Source organism: Triturus cristatus, chromosome 9 (assembly GCF_964204655.1).
Source record: "Triturus cristatus chromosome 9, aTriCri1.1, whole genome shotgun sequence".
Classification (NCBI taxonomy): domain Eukaryota; kingdom Metazoa; phylum Chordata; class Amphibia; order Caudata; family Salamandridae; genus Triturus; species Triturus cristatus.
In genome coordinates this window covers 1,023,001,978-1,023,016,805 of record NC_140592.1, presented here as the reverse complement: position 1 = coordinate 1,023,016,805, position 14,828 = coordinate 1,023,001,978, and the positions used below count along the sequence as shown (strand labels likewise).

General features: G+C 50.5%; 1 protein-coding gene across 1 annotated transcript in view; it reads left to right on the top strand.

Moving 5' to 3' along the window:
- The first annotated feature begins 445 nt into the window (after positions 1-445).
- EIF2B2 (eukaryotic translation initiation factor 2B subunit beta) overlaps positions 446-14,828 on the top strand; it is a 179,540-nt gene continuing 165,157 nt past the window's right edge. Inside the window, exon 1 of the mRNA XM_085626736.1 lies at positions 446-857. The gene's annotated coding sequence lies outside the window, so the exon portion shown is untranslated. The remainder of the gene's footprint in view (positions 858-14,828) is intronic.

Sequence of the window (14,828 nt, the reverse complement as noted above, 5' to 3'; positions counted from 1 at the left end):
TCCCCCACATAACCACCATACTTAAACATAAATATACAGCATATCCCTCTGTATATAAGCATTTATTTGAACTATGGATGTGTACCTACATATGTGTATTGCTTTGTGTAAACGTGTATTATAAAGATGTTTTTAAAGATTTAGATATTCGTTAGCTGTGCTTGAAAAATGTACATATTACTTACATTTACATTATTCTATGTTTAACATATATAAAAGTGACTGCAAAAATAAGTACATATTTTATCATAACTATTTATCTACAATTGCTTCACTATTGAATTACAAAAAATAAAACCAAATACATTAACTTAAAGTACAACAACACCTGAAAGTCTGAGTTTATTGCATTCAACTTTAATCTACATATATTTCCTTCCTTATGCATATATAACATAACATGCTTTTTAGCGGAGTATGTTTTCTATTTTCACTAAGTCACATGACACTTGCATGGTGAGGGTGCTTTAAAAATGAAAAAAGAGTGTAATCTGGTCATGTGATCAAGCCCACTTGTTGGGTGAAACGCGTCATCTGACATGTCGATCACTGTCAGCAATTAAAAGAAGATATTACTTGCACTTAATCGGTGTCCGTGTCCCGCTTTTCAGCCAGCTGCTGTTGGGAAATTGATGAACTGCATCATTATACTTCGGGAACAGGCTGCGCCCGAATCACGGACCGCCTCCTCCATTGTGGGACTTTCAGTTAACAGCCTACATCACTTTTGTTTGATTCCGGAAAGGAATAGTCACTGTTGTCCCCCCGCATCCGGAAGTGTATGGTGAATGGATTCGGACGGTGAAAGCGAGGAGACGCGAGTCGGCGGATCCACGATTCCCCGCAGGAACCAGCCGGTAAGACACCATTACAAGGAAGTAGAGCGGGTGGGGAGGTGTGCTTGAAGCTCCTAGTACGGCCAGAAAATCGTTGCACGTTTGAGGACAGTTACCGGGGCTCCGGTGATTTACCATCGTATGCTCTCTGTCAACGGAGGTCTAACTTGGGCTATATATACTAATTTTTTGCTATAACTTACTGATAACATGGCTGACGAGATTATACGCGAACGAGAGGCGGCTGCCTTAGATTTATTTACAAATTTACCAACAGTTCCAAATATCGAACATAATAGGAATGCTATCAGCAGTTCACCAGAAGGTGGCGTTCGGACTCTATTAAAACAACTAGAATGACTAATGAAGTCGGAAATAACTAAATGGTGGGAACAAAAATCTCTGGAGAAGTATGTGGAGGCCAACAGGGTGCCACGTGGATTACGTATACTGCTTGCTCCCAGCTTCGACAGCCCGAATCCAGAAATGCTTAAAGAGTGGGCCAACAGCAACCTGGAAGCATCTATGCGCATGGTTCAAATATTAATCAAGTATGCCAGGATAGACCGGGAAAGCATCATGAAGGAAATACAAATCATCAAAGATGAGTTGGCAAAGTCAGAGTTTCAGGACTTGATAACCAAAACTAATAATGAAATTCAAATACGCCTTAAGAAACAAGAAGAAATAATCAAAACCAGGAAGGCATATAAATATGCACGGGATAAACAAGATTATGAGACTGAACACATTTTTTGATTCGCAAAAAAATATGATTTTCTGAAGAAGAAACAGGTGCCTCGTGGGGTTTCCAATATAGAGCAAGGAACTACCAGCCAGGAACAAGAGTCAGGATGCATATCTGAATCTAGCTCCACAATCAGCGAGATTGACTCTGATGCAAGTAGAGGTGAAAGACACCCTGAAAGGGAAGAAATGGGAACCCCTACTCCAGAGTAGGAACTGGATTTTGTACAGCGGGCGTGGCGCCAGAAGCTCCGACCACGGAAGCCCCTACAGAATCCAGAACACGACGCAACAAAAGAAGGAAAGCCAGAAGGCAAGCCCGGCAACGCAAGAGACAGGCAACAGCGAAACAAAAGATGGAACAGGAAATAATATCCCATGCCAATACAGTGGTGAATTTGTCATCGGTCCAATTAGATCAAGCTGAAATCCAACTTCTGGCGCTTGGTCTATCATACTGCCCGGAAACCAGTCTGAACTATGTTCAAACTAGAGTGGACATTTACAAATTCATTCGCAAAATGAAACTAAAAAAATATTTTACTATTAAAAACTCTAAAAAGGTTACTGACAGCACTTGACAATGTTAGCACTTCAAATTCAGAGACAGTTTATACATTAACAGTTTCAGACATCTCAGATCTACGAACTATGGATGATTTATTCAATGGTAATAAGGATGATAGTATTATACCAACACAGGAATTGATCCGAGAAATGGGTGTCAGTTCTTCCACAGTTTCTAAATCCCCCTTTAAACCCGTCGACTTTTGTGCCAATCATGTGTCGGGATGCCATTGATATCTATCAATACGTTATCATTGAGGAGGTCAAGAAGCTTCGACTAATGGTCAAAAGCCGGAGAGGAGACACAAAATTCAAGTATAAAAAATATAAAGATTTGATTAAAAAGCTACAAGAACATAGCGAAATAATCATTAAACAATCGGACAAATGGGGGAATATAGTCCTATGGCCAAGACAGGACTATTTAATTGAAGCAACTAAACATCTAACTGATGAGAACTGTTACAATAAGTCTGATTTTCAACAACTTTTGAAACTGAATACTTTATGTCTCAAAAACCTGAACAAATGGAAACGCGAAAGCCAACTCACCAATGATGAATGTAACTATCTACGAACTGAATTCCCAGTCACCCCTATAATGTATTTTATACCTAAAATACACAAGATGATCACTCCAGTTCCAGGAAGACCTATCATTAATGCTAGAGGGGGGCTGTTAGAAAAAATATCTGTATATGTAGATTTTTATTTGCAAGACTTGGTAACTGCCCTTCCGTCTTACATTAAAGCCACCAACCATTTCCTGGAGAGGATTCGAGATATTCCTTGGAAAGATGACTATTTGTTGATTACCATGGACATATGTGCTTTGTATACCAGTATTAACCATACTGATGGTATGGAAGCGGTACAATATTTTCAGAAAAATAGATCTATAGAATTATATCAACATGGAAAGATGATTGTTGATATGATCGCCTTTTGCCACTATAACAATTACTTCATGTTCAATAAAGACATAACCAAACAACTAGAGTATAGTAGGGTCTAAGGGAAAATCTTTAACGACCTGCCACAGTTCTATTCCCAATATCTACAATATCAAAAACCTCAAGAACTGGGGGTCTTACATCAAAAATACCCACAAGTGCCTAGGGCTACAAGGGACAGGAGTACAGAAGCAAAAATCAAAAAGCAAAAGACAGAGGTGCCGATTACGATCCTGTAAAAAATTTCCCCGTACGACTCGTATCCGGTCTTTTTACCGTACGAATCGTACAAGTGCCGTACAAACTGCCAACTACGATTCCCATGGGAAAAAGTCCATACGAATCGCATTGGGAATAATTCCCCACACGTCCTCGGGTCGGAAAATGTGCCCGACACGTCTCCGGACGAATTACCGTACAAATGTGAAAAGTGAAGTCCGACCGCGGAAGTACGATCCATCACGTGCGTCCGATGTTACAACCGGATGGAAAAAGCACCGTCCGCACCGAACTCCCATAGCAACCATGGAGACATGTGCCCGCATACGCGCCCAACACTCTCCCCAGCCCCCGTATGTACGCGCCCAACCACCCCCCCAGCCCTCCTATGTACAAGTCGAACCCCACCCGTGTATGTACACCCGTGTACGTACGAGTCGAACCCCCACCCGTGTATGTACACCCGTGTACGTACGAGTCGAATCCCCACCCGTGTATGTACACCCGTGTATGTACGAGTCGAACCCCCACCCGTGTATGTACACCCGTGTATGTATGAGTCGAACCCCCACCCGTGTATGTACACCCGTGTATGTACGAGACGTACCCCCACCCGTGAATGTACACCCGTGTATGTACACCCGTGTATGTACACCCGTGTATGTACGAGACGTACCCTCACCCGCGTATGTATGGAGCGTACCCCCACCCCAACCGTGTATGTACGGCCCGTACCCTCACCCGCGTATGTATGGAGCGTACCCCCACCCCAACCGTGTATGTACGGCCTGTACCCTCACCCGCGTATGTATGGAGTGTACCCCCACCCCAACCGTGTATGTACGGCCCGTACCCTCACCCGCGTATGTATGGAGCGTACCCCCGCCCCAACCGTGTATGTACGGCCCGTACCCTCACCCGCGTCTGTATGGAGCGTACCCCCACCCCAACCGTGCATGTACGGCTCGTACCCTCACCCGCGTATGTATGGAGCGTACCCCCACCCCAACCGTGTATGTACGGCCCGTACCCTCACCCGCGTATGTATGGAGCGTACCCCCACCCTAACCGTGTATGTATGGCCCGTACCCTCACCCGCGTATGTATGGAGCGTACCCCCCCCCAACCGTGCATGTATGGCTCGTACCCTCACCTGCGTATGTATGGAGCGTACCCCCACCCCAACCGTGTATGTACGGCCCGTACCCTCACCCGCGTATGTATGGAGCGTACCCCGACCCCAACTGTGTATGTACGGCCCGTACCCCCACCCGCGTATGTATTGAGCGTACCCCGACCCCAACAGTCTAAGTACGGAGCGCACCCCAGGCCCCAACACCAGCACCTTCACCCAACATCGCGCATGTACGAGTCGTACCAAGCCAGAGACAAGGACAGCACTGTACAACAAAATGGCCGATGTACACACCGTACACACGCTAAAAACACACGTACACAACCAGGACAAAGCAAAACAACACAAAAATACTCTATTCGAATCGCACAAAGCCACAAAACATGTCCAACAAGCCCAAATACAACACATTCATTGACCTGCAACTGCCCAACTCCCAAACAGAGGCCCAAAACACAACCACTCCTTATAACACACCCACCCAAAGTTCAAACACAGCCACACCCACCAATGGACCAATAAAAAGGGCCCACAGACACAAACCATGAGCCTTTGCAACAGACTCACTGCTGCCAGACCCCACAGACAACCCACAGCACCATACTTGAACCTTTACTACACCTTACACTTGCACACCTTCACACAAACACCTTCACAAACACCCCCTCATCACATTCACACACACACCTGCACAACCACACCCACACACCCACAACCATCCACACCCACACCCCCCACAACCATCCACACCCACACCCCTCACCATGCCCACTAACAAGAATCCAAAGTTCACTAGCCAAGAGTTGGAGGTCCTTGTCGACGAAATCCTCAGAGTCGAGCCACACCGCTTTGGAACATTGGTCAGACAGACCAGCATTTCCGAAAAAACAGCCATGTGGCAGACGATTGTCGATGCTGTGAATGCTGTTGCGTCCACCAGAAGGACCAGGCATGAATGCCAAGCCAGGTGGTACGATCTGCGGAGGAGGGTCCGAGCCAAAATGACCGACAACCACAACCAGGCCAACATCACTGGAGGAGGGCCGCCCCGCAGACGCGTACAATACCATCCCTGGGAGGAGAGGGTGATGGCCATACTGCCGGTGGTAGCAGTGGACGGAGTAGAAGGACTCCGAGAGCCTGGTGAGTACACAAACAACTCACCTCACATGGGGGGAACGTCATCCACAACCAAACTCACAATCATGCACGCAACCACCCCAAGCTATCGCATGACTCAACCATACTCCATAAACACGCACATGCCACTAGCGCCACCATGCCCCATGCACCCAGCTGGACAATCCCAAGTCACAGGCCACAGAAAACACCAACACAAGACACGGTAACCCGGATGGCGGGAGTGTGGGCCTCAAAAATCACATAGTGCAACTCAGAAGCAGACAACAATGCCCTCTGCCCATATGGCCTAGGTCACAGCCAGACAAACAGTGTGTCCCCACACAGGAAAGACTTGCCAGCAAATGGCGGACGCCTTGCATTAAGACATGGGGGTGAAGGCACTTTTTGCACATGACAGCAGCTAATGAACAGCCAACACTGTGAAAGAGTGGCAGCACACACCACCACAGCAGCAGCGCAGACACAGACACTACACCCAATGGGTGCCTGGAGATCAGAAACAAACTCACATGAACAAGCCAAGGGCCATTCAAAGATCTGCAAAAAGTGTGTGCCTAGGAAGCTGGGCTGAGGTGACAGAGGGTGACACACAGAGGGAGGGAGAGGGGGAGAGAGAGGGAGGGAGACACAGGGAGACGGACAGAGGGAGGAGGCTGACACAGGGAGGGAGGGAGAGGGGGACAGAGAGGTAGTGAGAAAGGGAGACACAGGGAGACCAATTCAGCCTTGGGTGGTGTGGAAATGTCTGCTCGTCAGCAGGTGGACTGCGTGCATGTAGACAAGGGTGGCCAGTGCCTGAATCCCCCTCTCTTCTCCATGGCAAAACACTGGGCCATGTCTCAACCTGTGCACGAGCACAACGACAGCTACCTGCATTATATAAGTGTGTGGAACAACTCCATGTGCCCACGTACAGTGCAACACGGAAGGCGCCAATGCATGGCTCACCGCACCTGCTCACTCCACTGCTGACTGCAGTCACAATTGACGCAGCAAGTAAGACTGTGTCACACATAGGTAAAGTCTCAAAAGCTGTGGCCAAGGGACATAACCATGCACAAGTGCACTGTGAGTGGAATGCAAGACATATCCAAATACCCAGAGGAAATGTGCCAACTTTGAAACGAATGAAACATGGATGTAGCATGGCACAAAAATAACATTGTCTCTCTCACACACAGGTCAATGTCGTGGATCACACCCCAACACTGGGGGGGAAGACTCACAGGACCCGGCTCTGCGGGATGACAATCCCACCGGCAGCGACGACTCTCACCACTCTGTGGACGACCCCGACCAACCTGGCCGCTCTGGTATCCAACCACCTGCAGCACCTGCGTCAGGTACAACTGGGCCAACCACCACCCCCACTCCTGCCACATCCCAGGAGACACCCAGGATCCCTGTACCACTACCACAACGCAGCCAGGCTGACCAGGAGGGACACGGTGTACCGGGCACCCAGGAGGAGGCAGGCGACAACGCTAATGCCACCCCTCAGGGGTCCCGGAGACCCGATGTGCCGACAAGGGCAGGCCAGGTGCAAGTGGGCAGGGGTGGTGGGAGTGAAGGATGGCGGAGGCGCGAGCCTGACCAGTTGGCTGCGGAACCGGTATATTCCCATGTGAGAAACATCCTGGACACATACCGGCAGAACACCACCGGCATGAGCCAGGTTGTGTCCACCCTCAACGAGATGAAGGGGACCCTCGAGGAGATCAAGACCCAGCAGGCCCAGCAACATGCGGAGCAACATGCCTGTCAACTGCGACACCAAGGGCGGATGGAGGACAGACAGGCTGAGCTCGTGACGGTGTTCACGGGAATTCACCGTACACTCCGTCGGATAGCCGACAACATGGGCAACCCTCCCTGTGCCACCAGGCCAAGAACATCACCACACACAGGGAGGGATCAGGAGGAGGAGGAGACATCCGATGGAGCATCCCAAACATCGTCACGGCCTGCTTCTGAGGGTTCCCGCAGGAGGGCGGGTCGTCCACGGAAAAGACCGTGAGGGTCGGCGCAACGGCACCATCTCCCAGGACACCTGGCCTGGCACCTGGCCCACTGGACCAACAGCAGCACATCAGCAAAAGACATTCTCTGCCACATGGACTTGCTGGTCATTGTCTGACCAATGTTGACAAAGACTGTGGCATGGACTCTGATGATTTCCAATGGAAAGGACACCAACTCCCCCAGTGAACTTTGGATTCCACACACCCGGAAAGCCCCTCTTGTCATACCCCCCCCCCCAACACGTACCCCAACACAAATAAAAAGTTACACGATAAAGAGATGATGCCTACATTTTGCATTATTACCGTACATGTGTCTTGTAAAGTCTAACCATGCCTGAGTTCTCATATGACTTCAACCATCCATACCCTGGGGCCTGAGTCTGGCACAGGACACACATGGGTCACAATGTATTAGGCAAGACAGATATGGAGCACCATACACACCCGTGATGGGCCCAACCAGCTGAGGGGGTGGCCGCACAACCGTGCCGACAGACATATTGAATACAGCAACAGTCATGCGCAGAGGTCAGGGATGATGTGGAGTGTCCTGGGGGGCACCCAGGTATGTGTAGACAGGTGGCAGAACCATGTCCTGCAAGCTTGAGTCAGGTGGATGCAGAGAATGGTGGCCTGGCCAACGTTGGATGCATGGGGATGGCACATGTCACAATACCCACACAGTCATGGACATCATGCACAATACAGAGTCTAATCCCACACAAACAGCTTGCATCTTGCTACTCTACACATAGGCACATAGCCACTATCACGGAAACCCATGCCAGACATGCCGTATGCACCGTGGCAACACACCAGCATTGACTGAGAAGAGGCACCTTGGAGGCATAGGGACACCTTTATTAGTCATATATTCCGGAATGCAGAGGCAACTCGGAGTACACATACACAGGTCATGTGGAGTAACATGTGGGTCCAACACTGGAACCCCCCTTCTGCAGCACAAATGCGTGATAGCCATGGAACTGGCACACAAGTGTCGAGTAACAGCTAAACACCCCCTGCTGCTCACGGAGAGGCTGCCATACACCATTGATCCTCTGATGTGGAAGTCCCACACCATGTCAAGCCAATGCAAACCGTATGTGTCCGAGGGCAGTGTTACACACATTGATGCCATCATCACAATCCACTATCCCATCACAGATGACTGTCAACAAGTCTGACCATCTATTCAGGTGTATCCAGCTACATGTAATGTGTCCCATGGTGATGCGACATGTCTGCAGAGGAACCAAACATCGACAGGGGCAGTGTGCACACATCGTAAACAACTGCCACACCCAATACACCCCTGATGCATCCCTTACCCTAAGGAGACTTCCAAACTTGTCCGTGCGTGTAACGCTGAGTCAGCACACGATGACGTGTCCATGAGGAATAGCAGTGCCACAAAAATGCAACCAGTAGACGGCATGCGCAAGTACCTGGGGATGAGAGACACACAAGAAGTCAGCCACAAAAAGCACAGCCACTTGCATGTGCATGTACTCGACACATGTAAGGATGACAACATGCTAGGTCACAATTATGACTGTGGAAATACACTCATCACTGGCACCATCACTCGAGTGACACATCCACATACACCTCTGACTCACGTGGCATACATGCAGATGGACACACACATCGCAACACATGCCACACGGGGACCAATGCGTGCACACTCAGACACTGGTACTCACCACTAAGCAAAGAAGTCGCATATGAGCCGACTCCGAATGTCCTCTTGTGGAACCACATCCTCCACATCACTAGCCCCATTGCCAAGCCCTTCGTCCTCCATGGGTGGATGGTCCTGATCATCTTGATCCAGGATGAGTGGCACAGCTTTCTCAACTGCCATGTTGTGCAGCATGCAGCAGACCATGAAGATTTTGCAGACCTTCGCCGGGGCATATGGGAGGGCACCGCCGGTCTTGTGTAGGCACCTGAATCGGCTCTTCAGGAGGCCAAATGTCCTCTCTATCACTCGCCTTGTCCGGCCATGGGCGGTGTTGTAGCGGAGCTGGGCCGGCGTGCTGGGGTTGCGGAGAGGTGTGATCAGCCATGGCATGTTGGGATAGCCAGCGTCCCCTACATGGAAACTACATGGACATAAGGAGGACAGGAGAAGCGGTCGTGCTGGAAGTCTACGCAAAATACAGGACAGACAGAGAGTACCCACCAACAACACATGCTCGTTCGTTGCGCAGCTGCGTCATCATTTCAGGCACCCTGCTACGCCTCATGATGTAGGCATCGTGTGCTGATCCTGGAAAATGAGCACAGACATGTGAAATCACCATGTTGGACAGACACACCACAAGGGCATTGATGGAGTGGTAGTGTTTGCGATTCCTGTACGCTACGTCCTGTGCCTGTGGTGGTACCAAAGCCACATGTGTCCCATCTATGGACCCAATGACATGGGGCATCCCTCCCAGGGCATAGAATCCATGCTTGACCCCAGTCAACTGTTCAGGAGTTGGGAAATGGATGAACTCATCCAGGTGAAGCAACATGGCCTCTAAGAAATCATGCAGCACACGGCTGAACATGCTCTGGGACATGCCACCAACATGAGCTATGGTATATTGAAAGGTACCCGTGGCAAGAAAATGTAGGGCTGCCATTACCTTCAGCTTGGGTGTCAGTGCCGTAGGATACCTGTGCAGCGGTTGCAGGTGTGGTGCCAGCCTTGCCGTCAACTCCTCAATCAACGGTTGTGGGAAGCGGTAGCAGCATATACAGTCATTCTCCCGCATGTCAGCCAAGTCCGGAATTGGTCGGGGAAGAGGCGGCGCTCTGCAGTAATTTGGAAGTGACAAGGAAGAGTGAGTGCACTACAACAACAATTTATATGTACTGAGCACATGTTAATCTGTCAATACACATATGCTACATAGGGAGTCAGGTATGTGATACATGCCCTGGACACGTATGGCTGCCAGGTGACACTCCTACCAAGACCCAGCTACACACGGAGATTGTGAACCTCCACATCCCATGGCATGGGACTAGCTGTGTCCCAGTGTAAGTGAACAACCAGACGAAACACAGGAGTGACATACATCAACACATCAGCAGAAGTAGGATGTCGATTGCAGAGACAGGTAGCGGAACACTAGATCCACAGGTCACATGACATTACACTAGGACAGCCCACATACCTTGCCATTAAGGTGTACATGTCATGACTCACCACACATACATTGAGAGGATGCAGACAGGTCCTTGTTACGCTACTCCGTGTCCCATGCATACATACACACCTTACATCCGATACCACATGTGGCCTGGTGTGCGTAACAGTGTGCCATGGCCATCTACACACAGACACATGTTGGTTGCTGCAACAGCAGATGCTTTTGAGGGATGGATATACCCTGCCCATCTGATGTGAGCAGGGAGCAGTGCTGTGTGTCTGACGTGCAGAGCCAGCCCCACACCTGTGAGCCCCCCCCGTCTAGTGGCACATGTGCAGAGTGAGGTTTGTAGCTGCATTTGGCAATGGCAGGTGAATGTCCTGTGCCTGTGTGTGTCTGTGTACTCTGCTGAGGTAGCGTCAGTGGCCTGTGGCATGTGACTGCTTTGAGGTGCTGCACATAATCCTGGTGTAGCTTGTGATGCACAGTGTGAGCCTGGATCATTGATTGTGTCGTTGCCCTCATTCCACCTGTGTACTTTCAATGGCACGTACTGCTTTTGCCCTTCCCCAGAGGATAATGTCCCTATGACAAAGGTGCAATGCGTTGGATGCATACTATGCCTTGTTGTAACCAGCAAATTTGTTCTAATATGTGTCTCTGTGACATGTGCTAGGTGTATTGATGTAGTGTCACTTGTTCATCCTCACAGGTAGGCGCCTCTGCCAAGAAGCAGATCTGGATGAACGCCGTCAGTGCCGTGAGGAGGACGGAGGGTCGCAAGCGGCGCCTGGCCCAGGTGAGAAAACGCTGGTAGGATATCCGGTGCTGGACGCGGAGGATCGCACGGGTCCTGCTGGGGGACTCACCTGAGACCCATAAGAACCGTGGGCGCCGCCGTCTGACCCACATCCACAAGCATGTGCTGGCGGTGGTCTTTCCAGACTTGGACAGGCGCTTACAGGAGAAGCAGCAGCAGGAAGGGGGTAGGTACATGTGTGTTTGTTGTGTGTCACCAGCATTTGTAAGTGCGCAGTTGCATGGATACACTGCCAGGGTTTAAAGGTGCTGTGCAGATCCTGTTACCCACAGTATAGCGGTGCTCTCCTGCCTCCCTTCCCCTCCTTGCAATGTGTTCCCTGGTCTGTGTGTAGTCACTCCTTCACAAGGTTATCTAGGCTGGCAGTTTATCCACGTGAACAATGCCTGTAGCATCATTTGTGGGGGTGATGTGTAACAGGTTTTGGGACCTTGTCTGTGCCCTGTCCAGTTCAGTACTTGTGGGTTCCATGTCAGTTGGCACTGATGCTGAGTCCAGACATGGGAGTTAGTCTCTCAAGTGTCATGCCTTACAGCACGCATGTCCTATGTTGTGGCCTGTTACATGATGTGCATGAGTGTGCGATACGCATAGTGCAGGGATGGTGGCGTGTGTTGCAGTCATTCCCATCCAGGACCATGGAGTTGTGTGGCCACTATTGTCCCCTGGGGCATATTTTCCTAGGTGTCATGTGTGTCATCACAAAATGTGGACACTCTCAGTGTCTACAGCATAGGTTGTGCTCTGTGCCATTGTCCCCTGGCACCATGTATATTGACGTAAAATGTAGTACAAGTGTCCACTGTACAGCCTGACCTGATTTTCCTTGTTCATACTCACGGTGGCCAGTGCCTGTGTGTCTTGTTATAATCATCTGATGATGCCCATTTGTACATGAATATTTGGACAGGCGCACCTTGGGTATTTTGTGTCCAATCTTGCATTTTTCCAGCCCATGTGTATTTCACCCAGACTAAGAGATGTAAGTGCTTCCTGTGTCTCAACAAATTGTCTCATGTAGGGGGTGGTTGGTGCGGGCAAAGCCTACATGTCAAAACCTGAAATCTCCTTGTCAGGTCTGGCCAGTGTGTGATGTTTGTCTGGACATACACTCAAGGTGCAGTGAGCCAGTCATGGTGGGCATGTTTTCAGTATTACCTATGCAGCATGTGCCTAAAGTTCATGGATATGGTCCCTGCTCATCCCTATTTTCAGCAACGCTGTGTGGTGCAGATGCAGTGCAGGATTGTCCCCAGAGCCTGGCTCCTCTGTCAAAATCCATTTCATGTCATTTACTATTGTGTCATGCTCTCCATAGTTTTTCAGTGGCATGGTGGGTCAACCAACTGTGTGTTGCAGGGCCTACATATGTACCTTGTTTTGTAGATATTACTCATCTTTCTTTTCAGGTTATGCACTGTAACCTATGTAGATTGGACTCATTTGACATATGTATACAGGTGTATGATTAATTCCTGTCTCTTCACCTTGCCCACAGCATCGTCGGGGGACACGGATGGAGACATCAGCACAGACCGAGCGCAGGGACCGAGCACCAGTGCCAGCGGTGACATCTTGGCTGGCACATCGAGTGGAACTGAGGCGGAGGGGAGTGAGGCGGAGGACCTGTCCACTGCCACCACAGAATATGAAGCTGACGGGTCCGAGGCTGAGCTCTCCGAGTGGGCGGAGGCTGCACCACCAGCTGACAACGGCACAACATCTCTCCCCGCCCCCTCCATTGCCATCAGCCGCCTCCCACTTGCTTGTGTCCCTTCCCAGCGTGCCCGGTCACCACATGTCTCCTTCCTGCCAGGCACCGCACCCCCTGCCCCTGTCTCCACTGCTGCCGCCAATGCCGAGTCTGTGGACATCCAGCGGCAGTTGCAGGTTGGTCAGGCTGCGATGCTTAATGTCCTCCATGGCCACAGCCAAGTGCTGAACAACATGGAGGCATACTTGGAGGGCATTTTCTCATCGCAGGCTGACCAACGCAACTTGCTGAGGTCCATTGACTCGACACTGACTGCAGCAGTGGGTCTCCTGCAGCGCTTCGTCCAACCCCCTACCCCTGACCCATCCACACTTCCCACTCCCATGCCTGTCCCACGTACACCCAGACGTCAGCATGCACCCACCACAACAGACACAGGCACCACACCAGCAGGGAAGGTCAAACGCACACCTCCTGGCACGCACACACAGGGTGAAGTAGGCACACCCACTGGGTCGGGGGGCAAACGTAAGACACACAGCCAGAGTGGGAGTCCGCATTCCACAAAATCCACTCCCTCCAAATCCCCTCCCCTCAGCTCTCCTGGCCAAAAGTCGGATACAGGGTCAGTCCTGCCCAGTCTGTCCATCAGCCCCAGTGTGGCACCACCCCGCAAGCGGTGGAGGCAGGACACCGGCAGGGGAGTTGAGTCCCCCCCCCTGTCCACACCCTCCCCCAGTGGCACTGCGACCCATCCCTCCGACCCCCCTTCTCCTTGGGGCCTGTGGTTCCTTCGGGTGCATCCGCCTTTGGCGCTGCCCCACCCCCTGTGGTGGAGTCCTCCGTCCCTGCACCCACGACGCCTACCCTTCGCCCTCATGTCCCTGCAGTGCCTGGTCCTTCCCCCCCACATGATGCCCCCCCCCTGGAAGACAAAGGAGTCTGACTGTGCAGGCAAGCTAGGGGACACGCGTCCCACTGTGTCCCCCACCTGGATTTGAACTTTGGATTGTCCTATGGGCATTGTACATTTTGAACTTTCAAGGGACAAACAGATTTTTGGATGCTGAATAAAGCAATTTCTTTTTCCTTAGTACACTACTGTCTATCTGGTATTGCTGTTGGTGGACCTGCTCCATTATTTTGGGTGGTGATAATGTGTTGGGTGTGTGGGAATTTGTCTTGTGCTGGTCATAGGGTGGACCCTGGTATATGTGTGCCATCACAAGCTGTTGGCTACATAACTTTGTTCATGTAAGCAGTTACTGCATGGTGACATCGTCCCAGGGTGTGTTCCTTCCTCTGTGTAACCTGACATCTTCCCTGCAGGGTCATTCCAATATGTGGTGCTGAGCTGTGTCTACATTGGCTGGGTGTGTGACGGACTCGTTAGACTTTGGCCATGCATGCTGAGCGATGTCTCCACCTGCATCATTCGTGGCGTCCTTGGTGGTCACTGTACTTGTGTATGTAGACTGTTGACATGACTTCATGTGGACATGTTTTCTTTTCGGCGCTATG